We start from the raw sequence: 16,475 nt of genomic DNA, 5'->3' as shown, positions 1-16,475 counted from the left end.
TCTCCATTTATACTTTCCCATATGTATAACCTTGTAGCTACCTATTTGATAAAGCTTTTACAAAATACAACTGAATCTATCCTATTTTATTATTCATAACATTGTAAAAATATTAAAACTGTACCCCCCACCCCCCAATGCAAATGTTAAAGCTGAACTTCAAGAATTATCTATTTTTTAAATTGGGCCAGTTTAGTTGCATATAATTTTCCATGTGTCACATCCAGAGGGCCACTGGGGATGCAAAATTGGACAAGGTGGTGATTGTGACGTTGTCTGCCCCTCCTCTGTTTTGTCCAATCAGAGATCACCTTGTATTCATTAAAAAATACAAGACATTTGCTGAATGGTGGAAGTACAGGTGCGAGTGACTCCCTGTGTTCAGTGTACAGATGGAAAGTTGCTCCAGCAGCACCGAAACAGGACATCACTAAATGTATATAATACAAACAACTACTACAGTAAATTCCAGGATCCCCACAGTAATATTTACATGAAACCAAGCTGGCCCAATTTAGGCTTATAAATGGATATTTCCTGGAGTTCATCTTTAAATGCTCATTTTTGTCTAGGGTAGCTATAAAAAGCAGTTTCCTGCCAACTTCCTTCCCTCTGTGCAATCAGTCCAGTGAAGCCTCTTCTCTTCAGCGCTCCATCAGCCACAGGACCTCTGACATCTTCTCGTACAATGCAGGACCAGCAGACCTGTATTGTAAGAGAGGGTGCTAAGGGCCACTCACAATCTGTCAGAGAGGTAAAAGAGGTGAGCACCCACTGCTGAGGGAAGAGATAAGGTAAGTGAAGCTGCTTTTTAATGGTACCCTAGACAAAATCTAACATTGTAAATTTGCAGTGCAAGGGGAGTCCCACCACAAGAGTGCTTTGATATTTCTCTGGAGCTTTTCATTGTTTTATTTTATTTTTTATATCTTTATTTATGTTTTGTATTTGTTAGCCCTGATGAAGGGGGCCTATTTGTACCCCAAAAATGTGATGGCTACATCTGAACACTTTTATTATTTCTACATGTATGAAACTTCTGTGTGCTCTCATCTCTTTTGCTTTAAAATATTGAATTGGGTGCCTTTTCAGGAAACAAAGCTGCATAATTGTAAAAATTGGAATGAGGGAAATTTTGTGAGGAATTGCAAAATGAAAGGTACTTATACACAACATGGATAGTATCATCTTTTTTATTAGACCACATTTGGGCTGTCCTAGATATTCCTGCCTGATAGCTAACCACAGATATCTTTGGGAATGATATGTGATGGAATTGTTTGAATGTTGCATCATCACATGCATCAGGTTTTTTGAATGGCCTTATCTATTTCCCTCTACATGTCTTGGTTTGTGAACATTTACCTAATCATCTGTATCTGTCAGATTACCCTGTCACTGTGGAGGCACTGAGTCTAACTATAGTGTCAATTGGCATGCACAGTCATATTTAGACACCCTGCAAAACTGCTGTAACAGAAAAGTAGAGGCAAGACTATGGCAAAAAGGAGGAAGGGCAAAATGAAAATGGAAGTTGTTGGTACCATGTTATTTGTACTGCATATCTATTTCAGTGACTTTAACCGATTGCCGACCAGCGCGCGCCAATGTACGTTGGCAGAATAGCACTGGTAGGCAAAAGGGCGTACAGGTACGTCCCCTTTAAGAAGCGGTGTTGCGGGCCTGCGGCGCGGGCGCACGCTCGCCGGGACCTCCGTGACCACGGGTCCCGCAGACTCGATGTCCTCCGGGTGCCCGCGAACGTGTTGCGGAGAGGAAGAACGGGGAGATGCTTTTGTAAACAAAGCATTTCCCCATTCTGCCTAGTGACAGGACAGAGAGATCACAGCTCGAGAGCAGTGATCACTGTCCTGTGTGTTAAAGCCCAGCCCTCTAATGCCGGCCATACATGGTTCGAATTTCGAAAGTATTTTCTTTTGAAAATCGTATCTAAGAATTTTCGTACGAATTTCGCACCATTAGTGGGCTGCAGCAACGGACGATTTTCGTGCGGCAATCAAATTTGAGGAATCGGGCATGTTGGAAATTTTTTGAAAAACAAACGATTTTCTAATCAATGATGGGAGAATCATGCGAGAAATGTAATGAGAAAAAAAAATGTGCATGTGCAAGAAAAGAAAATTTACAGAGAGAAAAGAAGATTCCCGGCCACGAAAATTCTGTTCTGTAGCAACATGAGGTGAAATTGAAGGCTTGGTCGGCCGACTTTCGAAAATCAATGGTGGCATCATCGGATCACAAAAAAATCTAACTTTCTGATTTTGAAAAGAAAATTAGTTTGAAATTCTACCAAGTATGGCCTGCTTAACAGTTAGAATCACTCCCTAGGACACACTTAACCCCTTCACTGCCCCCTAGTGGTTAACCCCTTCACTGCCAGTGTCATTTACACAATAATCAATGCATTTTTATAGCATTGATCGCTGTATAAATGACAATGGTCCCAAAATAGTGGCAAAAATGTCCGATGTGTCCGCCATAATGTCACAGTCCCGATAAAAATTCCAGATCGTCACCATTACTAATAAAAAAAAAAAAATAAAATAAATAAAAATGCCATAAAACTATCCCCTATTTTGTAGACGCTATACATTTTGCGCAAACCAATCAATATACGCTTATTGCGTTTTTTTTAACCAAAAATATGTAGAAGAATACATATCAGCCTAAACTGAGGAAAAAAAATGTTTTTTTTAAATATATTTTTGGGGGATATTTATTATAGCAAAAAGTTAAAAATATTGCACTTTTTTCAAAATTGTTGCTCCTTTTTTGTTTATAGCGCAAAAAATAAAAAACGCAGAGGCGATCAAATACCACCAAAAGAAAGCTCTATTTGTGGGAAAAAAGGACATCAATTAAAAATGGGTTAAATGGGCTTTGAAATGTTTAGTACAATTTGTTAAAAAGAAAAACTCTCTGATTCCAGTCATAACACCTTCAATAAAACATCCTTGCTTCTGTAAACGTAAATAACATAAATAACACTAAGCCCTCATGCACACAGGCTGTTAAAATAACGTTATGAAAACGCCAGTATCTTTGCAGTGATTTTTTTTAACTTTTTTCAGCTTTTTTCAGCGTTTTTGCAATAGCGTTTTTGAGCGTTTTTCCGCGTTAGCGTTTTTAGCGTTTTTTTTTTTTTTCAAATTTTTTTTTTTTTCAATGGATCAAAAACGTTGAAAAACTTTGAAAAACGTTGGTGAATGACGTTTTTGAGTGTTTTTCAGCGTTTTTCAGCGTTAGAGCGTTTTTACAGCTGAAAAACGTCTCTCAGAACCCACTGGTCCTGGGTTTTTTTTACAGCTTAAAAACGCCTATGCCACTTGCAGCTCAAAAACGCCTAGGTGGGCATGAAGCCATAGACTAACATAGACAGGCCTTTTTAAGCTGCAAAAAAAGCTCAAAAGCAGCTGTAAAAATGTCCGTGTGCATGAGGACTAAATCTTGTCTACTTATTAACACAAGAACACTGATATGACCATCACCTCCTTCTTTACTAAAGATTTATATCTAGATTTACACTTTTGTTGAACATGAACATTTCACATTTAAACTGACTCAGGGCACACAGATTGCCAGTTTAGCTACCCTGGTAGGCTTTCCTCTTCTGCAGCTAGCTAAATCCCTATAGTTAATAGTATCCTAACCATTTTTGCATGTATGCATTTTATTGTAAGCTTTTTCGAGGTACAGAGCAGAGTTCACCCAGAAACACCATAAAAGCCTGATGGATGTGGTTGCAAGAAATGATATAAAACTCAAGTTAAACCTTTTGCTCTCTGGTCAGATTTTTCATTTTTTGCATGCACAAAAAATGCACTTTCTAATGCTGAGATTTTTCTAAACTCCCTTTGGACCCTATATTTTCTAAAAGTATACAACCTAAAGAATGAATTTCATGATATCTGTGTAACTTTATCAAACTATATTTTCAAAGTGCGGGTATTTTTAACGTACTCAAACACAGGCTGTATTTTTTATTGGGTGCCGAACACTGGAATATTTGCATTATTGAACGTCAATATCAAACTATGTGCTAAAATCCTTGCAAATCACCCCCTGCCTCTTGGGTATTTTTGGACCAAGTGGGCTTTGTTCTGGTAGGTTCATGATAACGCTACCATAGCCTTAAATATGAGTTACTGGGATATTAAGGGCTTTCTGTTATTCATTGATGCCAAGAAGGTGTTTGATAGAGTGGTCTGGGACTATATAGACACAATATTTAGACACCTGGTTTTGTTACCCATGATGCAGAACAGAATATTAGTCATATACACCAAAGGACAAGCTAGAGTGAAAGTGAATGCCCACTTATCAGGTACCTTCCAAATTTGGAATGGCTCTAGGCAGAAATGCCCCTGTTCCCTGTTACTTTATTTTGACCCTAGAGACTCTTCCTGTGCTTGCGTGGGTTTCCTCCCAGACTCCAAAGACATGCTGGTGAGTTAATTGGATCCTGTCTAAATTGGCCCTAGTTTGTGTATGTATGAACGTGAGTTAATGATCTTAGATTGTAAGCTTCTTGAGAGCAGGAACTAATGTGAAGTGTGTGTACAACATATATGTAAAGTGCTGCATAAATTGATGGTGCTATATAAGTACCTGTAATAAATAAACTGCAGTGTTTGCCAATGATATGCTCTTTTTTTTCTGATCACCATACCTAACTTGACTGAAGCCTTTGGGGCCCTCTCTAATCTTAAAATACATTTATCCACCCTCCCTCCATCTCTTTCTCCCCCCTTTTTTTATTCTTTCTGCTCTTGCTTTTTGTTTTTGTACCTATTTTTCTAAGCTCCTCTTCCTGGAATACAATAAACTGGGGTGCCTAACTTTCAAGCTCCATCAAATATAGACAAAAGGATGAATAGATTGCTGTGTATTCAGCTGAATACTCCACCCTGCATATTCAAGCTTTGTCCGGGGTTAATATATACAACAACTTTCATAGCATTCCCAAATGGATATATGTAATCTATCGTGATGATACATAACACATCATAACTCTCTGTATCCCAGTACTTCTGGAAGCACTCATAGTGTGTCTCAGGGAGCTTCATTATACCATATTTTATTTCTATTCTTTGGTGTTACTAGTCAACTGATGTTTTCAAAGGTATTAAATACCTGATCTAATGTTTATATTAATGTAACAGACTGTATGATCACCATACCTAACTTGACTAAAGCCTTTGGGGCCCTCTCTAACCTTAAGATACATTTATCCACCCTCCCTCCATCTCTTTCTCCCCCCTTTTTTACTCTTTCTTCTCTTGCTTTTTGTTTTTGTACCAATTTTTCTTAGCTCCTTTTCCTGGAATACAACAGGCTGGGGTGCCTAACTTTCAAACTCCATCAAATATAGACAAAGGGATGAATAGATTGCTGTGTATACAGCTGAATGCTCCACCCTGCATATTTAAGCTTTGTCCGGGGTTAATCTATACAACAACTTTCATAGCATACCCAAATGGATCGGTATAATCTATCGTGATGACACATAACACATCATAACTCTCTTTATCCCAGTACTTCTATAAGTACTCATAGTGTGTCCCAGGGAGCATCACGGAACTATATTTTATTTCTATTCTTTGGTGTTACTAGTCAAATGATGTTTTCAAAGGTATTAAATACCTGATCTAATGTTTATATTAATGCAACAGACTTTATGTTCTTTGAATTGTATGACATATCAGGCATTCTTCTTTATCCCCCCCCCCCCGTATATTAAAGGGGTTGTAAACCCTTGTGTTTTTTCACCTTAATACATCCTATGCATTAAGGTGAAAAAAACTTCTGACACTGACCAGTCCCGCCCCCCCCCGGTTTAATCACCTGAGCCCGTTCGTTCCCTCGGCGGAGACGCGCTTCACCTCTCTGCCCGTTGTCTTGGTTCGTGATTGGATAGATTGATAGCAGCGCAGCCGTTGGCTAATTTGCTCTGGCTTACTGCACAGGTTAGGGGCTATCTCCCCAATACTCCCCAATACTCCTACATGTCACACCTTACATTTATGAGATTTCGCCATTCACACCCCTGCTGTTGTACCTCCATACCCTTCCTTCTACCCAGCGATGGCTGCACCCTCCTCATTTTACCACTGCACGTGTCTACAGCTCACTCGTTTACGTTGTTTAGTCACATCCAAGGGCTTTAAAACATTTTTAAATCTACAAAGAGAATATAAACTCCCCACCACCGAAATGTTTTGGTGCCTTTAAATGAAACATTTCTGTTCGGCAACGCTTCCCTCCAATATAGATTTTAGTACTATGTCTATGTAAGAACATTTATATAAGTCGGATCCACATGCTGTATGTCACCAAATGGACACGTAACCTGGACCTGGATCTCACGTCTGAAGACTGGTTAGAAACTTGGCAGGCAACCCATAAGGTCTCCCAAAATGTAGCAGCATTAAAAACATCCTATAAAGTGTTGTCAAGATGGTATCTAGTACCATATCAAATAGCAAAATATGCTTCCTGTTACTCGTCTATCTGTTTCAGGGGTTGTGGTACATATTTACATACTTGGTGAACTTGTGCCCTAGTGCGTTCTTTTTGGGTTCATATTTCTTCAATTATATCCCACCTATTTGAAACGCCAATCCAACCTGACCCCAAGATAGCCCTACTAAATGTTGCACCCTCTGAGCTGACCAGGAACCAATCATGCCTCCTCTTTAAGTCATGACTGCAGCAAAGCAGACCATTGCCAGATCGTGTAAGTCGTCAGCTGTCTGCACGGTCACTACTAAAAGCAAAGTCCCTCAAGTGATGATACATGCTAAGATTGAGGCAACACCCCAGGGCAAAGTGAGGCAGTACACTAAAATTTGGCAGCCCTGGATTGACAAATACTTGCCTCCTGATTTTGATGCCTCTCTCTTGGATCCCTAAGTTATTTTGTATCTTTCCGCCCAGTTTGCCTCCCTAGGAGTGTTGTTGCTGTAACCCCTGGAACCATCTTCTCTTTTTTCCCCCCTTTCCTACCCTTCCCCTCCCCTCCCCTCCCCATTTACTCCTCTATTTATTTTGCTATCCTCTTATTTTCTGGCATATACTGCATACTCACCTAGCCCCATTTGGCTCCTTATACTTCCCCGGGCTATGGCTGGGGTGGACCAGGTGAGGGTTTGCATTTTCTTTCCTTTCTTCTCTACTGCACTTTAAATGTTGATGCCATCGCCCTGCAGTTATCAATCGACCTTGCTCTTTTTGCAACCCTCAAGAGGATTTGTATTGTGTTTGCACTGTACATTGTAAACCTTAATAAGATTCTCCCTGTGTGGAAAATTTTGTTCCCCTGTACTACTTATGCTTAACTGTTTGTGATGGCACATTTTCTACCCAATAAAATATTTAAACGAGAAAAAAATTATCTCTTGCAGTGGGGTTGTTCCCCCGGTGCAAGGGTTAATGTCTTGTTTCTAGGGGAGAGGAGAAACAGTTTTACTTACCTGATAGTCAGCTACACTGGCAGACGGCACTCCCCAATGATCTGGGGGTGGATTGTCCCTCGGCACCCTCACATTCCCTAAACCTTAATGAGCAGGTAATTCTTGCAGTGCGGGGACAGCCCCACTGCAAGGGATAATTTTTTATTTCATCCAACTGGGGACATCACAGATTCCATGGTGGTCCTCTTTCCAAGTTAAGTACCTTCTCACCTCTTCCAAACATTTTATAACAGGTATCTCGCACCTTTTGAAAAACTCTGCCTTGGGAATATATTTTACAAAGACAGCTTATCTGCATATTAAACTCTACTTACGTCTACACGCTTCCTCCCAAATGTGGATTCAGCAAATTATGGGAAAAGCATCTGGGAACAGATAAATGTGATGACTGACAAATTCTTACTGAATAACTACAAAATCCACACCAGATAGTACAGTACAAAATGCCTATTCCATAATATATCTAATGCCAACTCTAATAAATGCTGTAGATGCAGACTATATTTCAGCATCTTTATATGTATTTGGTGGCAGTGCCCCCTCTTGGCCACTTCTGGTTGGAGGTCCACCAATACACAACCTGCATTACCATAGCTTCACTTCATTTCACACCAACCCATTTCCTCTAACATCATCCTCATTTTAACCCAACAAAATACTCTAAACCACACATAGTACACAAGTAATGCCACACAAAAGTTATTTCAAAACTCTGGCTGAGCAAGCCATCCCCAATCCTTAAGAACTGGTTCTCCAGAATTGAAACAACGCGCAAAATGGAGGAATTCATTCACTTTCCAAAGGCAGAATCACTAAAGATATCCACACCTAGGCTTGGTCAATTGCCTTGTAAAATCCAAATGATTATAAAATGATTCTAGCCTCTACAAATTTGCCCACCCTTGCTTCAGACCTAACATAGGAACTGCACTTAAACTTTTGACTGAGAGACTGGACTTCAAGGTGAGGTAACCTCATCAAGACCTGATCCCCTTGACCATCCTGCCCCACACTATCCCCCATAGCACTTACTGGCACTTGCCTCTCAATTTCACCCAACTTAGTCACACTGGTAACCTAACCTTTTGTGGCCCACAGTGTGGGTACATCAAGCTCTGACATACTGTGAACCTAAATATTTGAGGTTGAACATGTGGGTCTCCTGGGTGCAGAAAGGAGGAATTAAATGTGACTGGGTTGTCTTAAAATAATTTTTAGCAATTCAAAGTTATTTTGAGTGGATTAAATGGACAACACTAAAATGGTCCTGTATATAGATCAGATGAGCTCCAAACAAATATACATAGATAAGTATTTAACATATTTACATAAAAATATTATGCCTGATGCCCAACATTTAACAATGCCAAAATATGTGATAAACATGCTGGTTAGCCGGTAAACAAAATGGACTGTTAGCCATGCATACTGAATGACTCATTTTGCTTGTCAATAGAAGGCTAAAAACATGTAGCCTCAGGGCAGTTTACTGTTTAATTATAAATATTCCTTTATGCATTATAAAACTACTCTTCACTGAAATTGTGTGTTTATAATTCAGCTGTCAGGTGCTGTAGAGACTCTATAGTAGCTTGGGTACTTTATTTATAAGCATACATGCTCAAGCACTTTTTTACTTTAGCTAAACAACTTTACGCAAAATAAGTTTGTGAACCCTCAGGGATTTCCTGGATTTCTGCATGAACAGCTCCTAACATTTGGCTTGATCTAAATCTAAGTCATAATAATAAATAGTCAGTCTGATTTAAAGAAAACTACAATACTTTACATGCCATATATTATTCCTGAACTAAAATTTTAAACAATTATGGTCATTGATGAAAAATGTGATCCCTTATTTTTAGAAACTTGTGGAACCTCCTTTTTTGGCTTTAACCTCAACCACATGCTTCTGTAGATGCTGATCTGACCTACACAGCTGTTAGGGGGATAGAAAAAAATGAGTGAATGGAAATAAACAATAGAAAAAAACACCCACCACAGGCCTTGTTTAACACTTCGGCTCCGGAGGGTTTTACCCCCTTCCTGACCAGAGCACTTTTTTTTACAATTTGGCAGTGCGGTGCTTTAACTGGTAATTGCGTGGTCGTGCAATGCTGTACCCAAACAAAATTTGCGTTTTTTTTTCCCCACAAATAGAGCTTTCTTTTGGTGGTATTTGATCACCTCTGTGGATTTTATTTTTAGCGATATAAACGAAAAAAGACCAAAAATTTAGTAAAAATAAGATATTTTCTACTTTTTTTATAAAAAAACAATAAACTCAATTTTAGTTATACATTTAGGCCAAAAAGCATTCAGCCACATGTGTCGGGTAAAAAAAAAATTCAATAAGCGTATATTTATTGGTTTGCACAAAAGTTATAGCGTCTACAAACTAGGGTATATTTTCTGCAATTTACGCAGCTTTTAGTTTATGACTGCCTATCTCATTTCTTGAGGTGCTAAAATGGCAGGGCAGTACAAACCCCCCCCAAATGACCCCATTTTGGAAAGTAGACACCCCAAGGAATTTGCTGAGAGGCTTGTTGAGCACATTGAATATTTTATTTTTTTGCCATAAGTGATTGAAAAATGACAAAAAAAAAATAAAATTTACACAAAGTTGTCACTGAAATATATTTCTCAATCATGCCATGGGCATATGTAAAATGACACCTCAAAATACATTCTGCTGCTTCTTTTGAGTACGGGGATACAACATGTGTGGGACTTTTTGGGAGCCTAGCCACGTACAGGACCCGAAAACCAATCACCGCCTTTAGGCTTTCTAAGGGAATAAATTGTTGATTTCACTCTGTAATAAAATAAATGTGTCTGCGCTAGAGCAGTTATGATAAATATAAAAATCAGTGTATAGAAAATATATATATATATATATATATATATATATATATATATATATATATCTGTGCGTTAAATAGACAACAATCTATCACCATGTACTTAAAAATCAGTGTATAAAAAATATATATATCTCTGTGCATTAAATAAATAACAATCTATCACCATGTACTTAAACAATAAAATGCAATCTGTGACAAATTGATGATATAATCAGCAAAGTAAAAAGTGCATAAGATTACTAAAAATCCAAGTGCAAACTCTGGTTGAAAAGAGTGCTCACTCTTTAAATATGTGATAATAAAAGTTCAGAAATAAATAAATAAAATCCCAGAGTGTTCAAATGTAGTGTTCATATCCTGTAGTATCCATTGTGCTCATCCAAAAAAATGTGAAATAGAAAACATGCTTCAGTGCTCTCCCGGTGACCCCCACAGGCATATACGCTCACCTCAGAGCGTGTGACACAGTACCTAAACTATGTCAGATCATGCTTGGGAGCCACTCCTAGGCTCTAATAGATATGGTGATAATGTCCTCCAATCAGCATTCCATTACATAAATGAGGAAAAAAAAGAAGCTCCGTAGTGTAATATTGCAAATGAATATTTATTCCAAATAAAAATGCTCCCTCACTAGGGGAAAGGGGTAAATTCTTGATTTCACTCCTCACTACCTATCACAGTTTCCGAGGCCATGAAATGCCCATACAGCACAACCCCCCCTCCCCCAAATTACCCCATTTTGGAAAGTAGACACCCCAACCTATTTGTTGAGAGGCATGTTGAGTATTTTGCAGATCTCTCTTTTTGTCAAAAAGTTTTGAAAATTGAAAAAAGAAAAAAATATACATTTTCCTTTTCTTTCTTCATTTTCAAAAACAAATGAGAGCTGCAAAATACACACCATGCCTCTTAGCAAATACCTTGAGGTGTCTACTTTCCAACATGGGGTCATTTGGGGGGGGGGGGGGGGGGGGTTGTGCTATCTGGACATTTCAGGGCCTCCGTAACTGTGATAGGTAGTGAGAAGTGAAATCACCATTTTACACTCTTAGAAATCCTGACGGCTGTGATTGGTTCACCAAACAATTTCCTGTGAAGGTGTGTCCTAGACTGTGCAGTGCTGTACCCTATGCTAATACTCCACTAGTGTGTGGCAGCGTTTGAAACATTCATCGATGCAGAGACCAGGTTGGTCACGACAGGAGGGATAACAATAGTGGGTGTCATGGCTAAATACGTGCTTGCCACAGACACGACATCTTCTTTGGTGTGCTTGATTGGTACCAGGGAAGGCATATGGAAAATGCCTCCCATGCAGCCGGCTCACTGCAATTGCATTGGGGAGTTGGGCCACAGCACCATCTGGAAACAGAAGGGCTGTGATGATCTCTTCCTGAAATTTAAGGAAGTATCTTCGTCCTGAAGCTTTGTATAGCACATAAGCGTTCAGCAGAGCCAAGTATACAGACACTTTTTTGTACCAGCGTCTGGCCTTACGGGCAATTAAGTATGGCGCCATCAGCTGGTCGTTGATGTCCACTCCTCCTATATTAAGGTTGTATTCGTGGACACAGAGGGGTTTCTCCACAACACCAGTCGCCATTTGAATTTGGACCGTCGTGTCTGCCTGAAGGGAGGACAGAACGAAAACATTCTTATTATCCCTCCACTTCAGTGTGAGCAAATTATTACATCTACAAGCTGCTGGAGTAAGCCCCGGCGAATAGATCGCACGGTGCCACATGTGCCAATTCCATGATCAAACAAGTGACTAAAAAGTGGCACGCTTGTGTAATAATTGTCCACATACAAGTGGTACCCCTTTCCAAATAAGGGTGACACCAAGTCCCACACAATCTTACAGCGCTCCCTATGTAGTCTGGGCAATTCTCCGGCTCGACGTAACTATCTCATAAACCATAAAACTATATGTATAGCCTGTTGCCCTGTCACAGAGCTTATACATCTTTTTTTTACAATTATTTTATTTATTCATGGAACACAGTCGAACACAGACATCTGGGCAATCACAGTGTGTTATCTTACATCACATAATATATATATGTTATACACCATAGCATTTTATTACCTGTTAAGGACAATATGACATTTTGTTATCTGATACGTCTCTGTCATTTTATGTGACAGTTGCTATAGGTGACGTCTTTTCATTGGGTGCACATTAGATAGCAATATTAATGGTGCAGATGTGTTACCCGTCATCCGGTCTCCGACCGGTCCCAGTTCTTTTTAAAGTTTTATATACTAGAAGAGTTAAGGTCCCATTAATTCGGGACTATATAACCGGGAAAAAAGAATAGAGAGAAGTATAGTTAGAAAATATGTAGGAAAGAAAAGAGGAAATATAGAGATGACATAAAAAAGGGGGTTGGGGGGAAGGAGAGGTAGGGAGGGAGGTAAGGGGAAAGATGGGGAGAGGAAATCTGGAGGATATCTTTGTGGAAGCCCGCCAGCCGCGGGGGTAATCAGATAAAACACCCGAATGTTCTGAAGCTGGTGAGATCAATATTTAGTTAGTCAGTTAATTAGTTAGTAGGGTGACATTTAGTCATTCGGGTCGCTGTCAAGGAGGTCTCTTCCCTCATTCGAGAAGATAAAGACGTGCCATGGTGACCAAGTCTTGGAGTATCGCTCCTGCTGGTGTCATGCAGTTAGTACAAGGTCTTCCAATCTGCTTATTTCTTTAACTTTTCAAATCCACATCCCTACTGTTGGGGGTTGCGATGATTTCCATTTAAGGGGGATGCACGCTTTAGCAGCATCAAGAAGGTGCCGGATAATAGATCTTTTGTATATTTTCCCTGGTATATTGGTGACGTGTAGGAGAAAGAATGCTGGGCCATAGGGTATTTTGTGTTCTGTGAGTTTTTGGAGGGTGTGCTGGACACCGTCCAAAAGCGTTGTAATTTAGGGCAGGTCCAAAAAATATGTAGGATGGTGCCTTTGTCCTCCCTGCATCTTCAGCACTGATCAGAGGTGTCTGGAAACATTTTTTTCAGCCTCTCTGGGGTTCTGTACCACCTGGTTAGGATCTTGAAGTTGGTCTCCTGTGTTTTCGCGCAGATAGAAGATTTGTATGTAAACCTTAGGATATGTTGTTGCTGTGTTGTGCTGAAAGTTTTACCTAGGTCCCGCTCCCAATTTTGTATGCAGTTCAACACGTGAGGTTCCGCAGGGGCAATTAGCAACTCGTACTTAGCCGAAAGTATGTGGGGCATTGTCCCTGTCTCTGAGCAGAATTCCTCAAAGGCAGTAAGGGGCCTGGCAAACAACCCCGGAGCCAGGAGAGTTCTAAGAAAGTGGGAGAGCTGAAGAGCACTCCAAAAATCCAGCCGAAAGGGACCTGACTGGTCCACCAGCCTCGGGATCATCGGCCACGCCCCCCCTGTACAAATCTGGAAGCCTGTGTAAGGTCCAATTCCTTCAGATTTCGAAAGTTGGGACCACCACTTCCCGGAGGGAAAAGAGGGTTCCCCATAATTGAGTATAGGGGTGATGTACTTGAGGAGATATTGGTGGATGAAAGCAGGACTGAACATATTTTAGCTGTATTGCCTATTAGGGGGTGATACTTCATCTCCCATGAGAGGGAGGCATAACACCATGAAGCCCCACCAAGAGGAACATCTGATTGGGCTTGTTCAATACGAACCCATAATTTAAAATCTGCATGTCTGTTCCAATCTACCATCCTGCTCAGATGTATAGCTTGGTGATACTTGCGTATGTCCGGCACTGCCAAACCCCCATATTGCTTAGGTAGCATTAACTGCTTACGGTGTAAGCGTGGGCGTCTATGTGCCCAGATGAAGTCGAAGAATTTGTTTGAAATAACTAGCTGGAATATGGACTGGGAGTGCTTGTAGGAGATATAGAAACTTGGGGAGTATGGTCATTTTAATAATGTTGCAACGGCCTATCCAAGAGTGAAGACCGGTGGTCCACTTGTCTAGAAGTTGTTTAACGCTCCGAAGTAGTGGTGGGAAGTTTAGCTCAAAGATTTTGACTAGAGCTTGTACATCTTGACCCCATATCTGGCACGCTTGCTGGGAAGATACTGTTTGAATAACAAGCGGCCAGAAAACATAATCAGGGACTCATCAACGCAGACAACTTAATCGGGAGTAAGCAAGTTTGCAAACTGTTGGGTGAAGTGGTTTACGAGGGGCCGAAATGTAGAGCCGATCGTATTCAGGGTCACCCCGAGGATGACAGAGTTCATTGTCCTTGAAATGCATGAACCGCAAGATCTGCTCATATCATGTCCTGGTCATGGAGGCAGAGAACACGGGTGAATTGGGTCAGTGGACCAATATGACCGCAACTCACTTTTTGTAGTTATGTCCACGAGGAGGGATAGGCCCAGGAAGGTCTTAAATTCAGAGACCGTAATAGGTCTCTAATCTCTGGCAAGGGTCAACTGGGCATTAGCGGCAATGAATTGACCAGCATACAAATTGCTTTGGTCCACAATAGATCTATAGAGATCTTCCGTGAAAAACAGCGAATAAAAATCAAGTGATGTAAAATCAACTATTTCCACCTGAATTCTGGGTTGGCCAGTGAATGGGGGAAGTACGGGTGCTGCAGAAGTAGTGGGCTCCCAATTCAGATTGGCAAATGCAGCAGGAAGGGCACTATAGGTTTGACGGGTCTGTCTTTGTCTTCTTGGTGGCTGCGGGACACTACTTGTGCTAACCACCTCACCAGCTTGAACTGCACTTATGAGACTCGCCACTTCACCACGTGTTACTGCAGTGCTGGATCTTCGACCAGGATGTACTAGGCCGCCGGTGCTTGCCAGTTCACCAGAAGGATGAGCGGCACTAGTACTGGCTGTCTGCTCCATACGAGAGCCCTGCGGTTCTTGCACCTCAACAACAGCAGAAGAACGGGGTCAGGTATGCCTGACCTTGGCAGGGACCACTACACTGTTGTCAGAGCTATCTGTCAGGGTGCCGCTGCTGCCTACAGGATTGTATTCTGAGCCTGAATCTGACAGATGGGTGATTTCCTCTTCACTCTCATCTGTCATGCTCAGAAATGTGTAGGCCTCTTCAATAGTGTACCTTTGGAAATTTTGGCCTCTAATGCCCTGTACACACGGTCGGATTTTCTGACGGAAAAAGTGTGATTGGATTGTGTTGTCGGAAATCTCGATCATGTGTAGGCTCCATCTGACTTTTTCCGTCGGAATTTCCGACACACAAAGTTTGAGGGCAGGCTATAAAATTTTCCGACAACAAAATCCGATTGGTTAAATTCCGATCGTGTGTACACAAATCCAATGCACAAAGTGCCACGCATGCTCAGAATAAATGAAGAGACGAAAGCTATTGGCTACTGCTCCGTTTATAGTCCCGTCGTACGTGTTTTACGTCACCGCAGTCAGAATGATCGGATTTTCCGACAACTTTGTGCAACCGTGTGTATGCAAGACAAGTTTGAGCCAACATGCGTCTGAAAAAATCCATGGATTTTGTTGTCAGAATGTCCGATCAATGTCCGATCGTGTGTACAGGGCATTAATTTACTAGTACACTAGTGCAACTCAGGAAAAAAGAGCACCTGACTGTCAGCGACTGCTTCAAACGCTACCAAAAAAACTGCTGGCGCTCGCAGGGATCAGGCCTGACTCTGCGAATGCTGCAGTTTTGTCTTTAGTGTTTTGTAAGTGACAGTGATCGATGCTGTACTTGGGTGGGCTGGGCTGGGCGGAGGGGCTAAACGCAGGTGCTAGCAGGTATCTGGGCTGATCCCGCTAACACTGCGTTTTTGGGAACCCTAAACTGCTGGGGACACTAGTATAGATCTGATCAGATATTGATCCGTTCAGACACTATACTACTAAGGGAGGTGTATGGTGCATGCGTGGGTGTTAGCGCTACTGGCACTAAGCTGCCTGGGGGGACGCAGACCTTGACTAATGCAAAAACCACCGCCGAGTGATCAGGGGGTTAAACCTTATTGTGAGATGTCTCCTCCTCTCTCTGGAACGAAAAGAGTTCCACGAGCTAAGATGACATCACTTCCCCTGCCTGTGTTTACACTTACAGGCAGGGGAAGGATTTCATTCGCCAGAACTGATCAG

The 16,475-nt window shown here is 41.1% G+C and overlaps 1 protein-coding gene across 2 annotated transcripts in view; it reads left to right on the top strand.

Annotated features, from left to right (window-relative positions):
- Positions 1-16,475, top strand: part of RELN (reelin) — an 865,607-nt gene that overhangs the window by 79,622 nt on the left and 769,510 nt on the right. The gene's annotated exons all lie outside the window — the stretch shown is intronic.

Source organism: Aquarana catesbeiana, linkage group LG03, assembly GCF_042186555.1.
Source record: "Aquarana catesbeiana isolate 2022-GZ linkage group LG03, ASM4218655v1, whole genome shotgun sequence".
Classification (NCBI taxonomy): Eukaryota; Metazoa; Chordata; class Amphibia; order Anura; family Ranidae; genus Aquarana; species Aquarana catesbeiana.
Note: the sequence above shows the minus strand (reverse complement) of the source record. Positions and strands in the feature narration are given on the sequence as shown.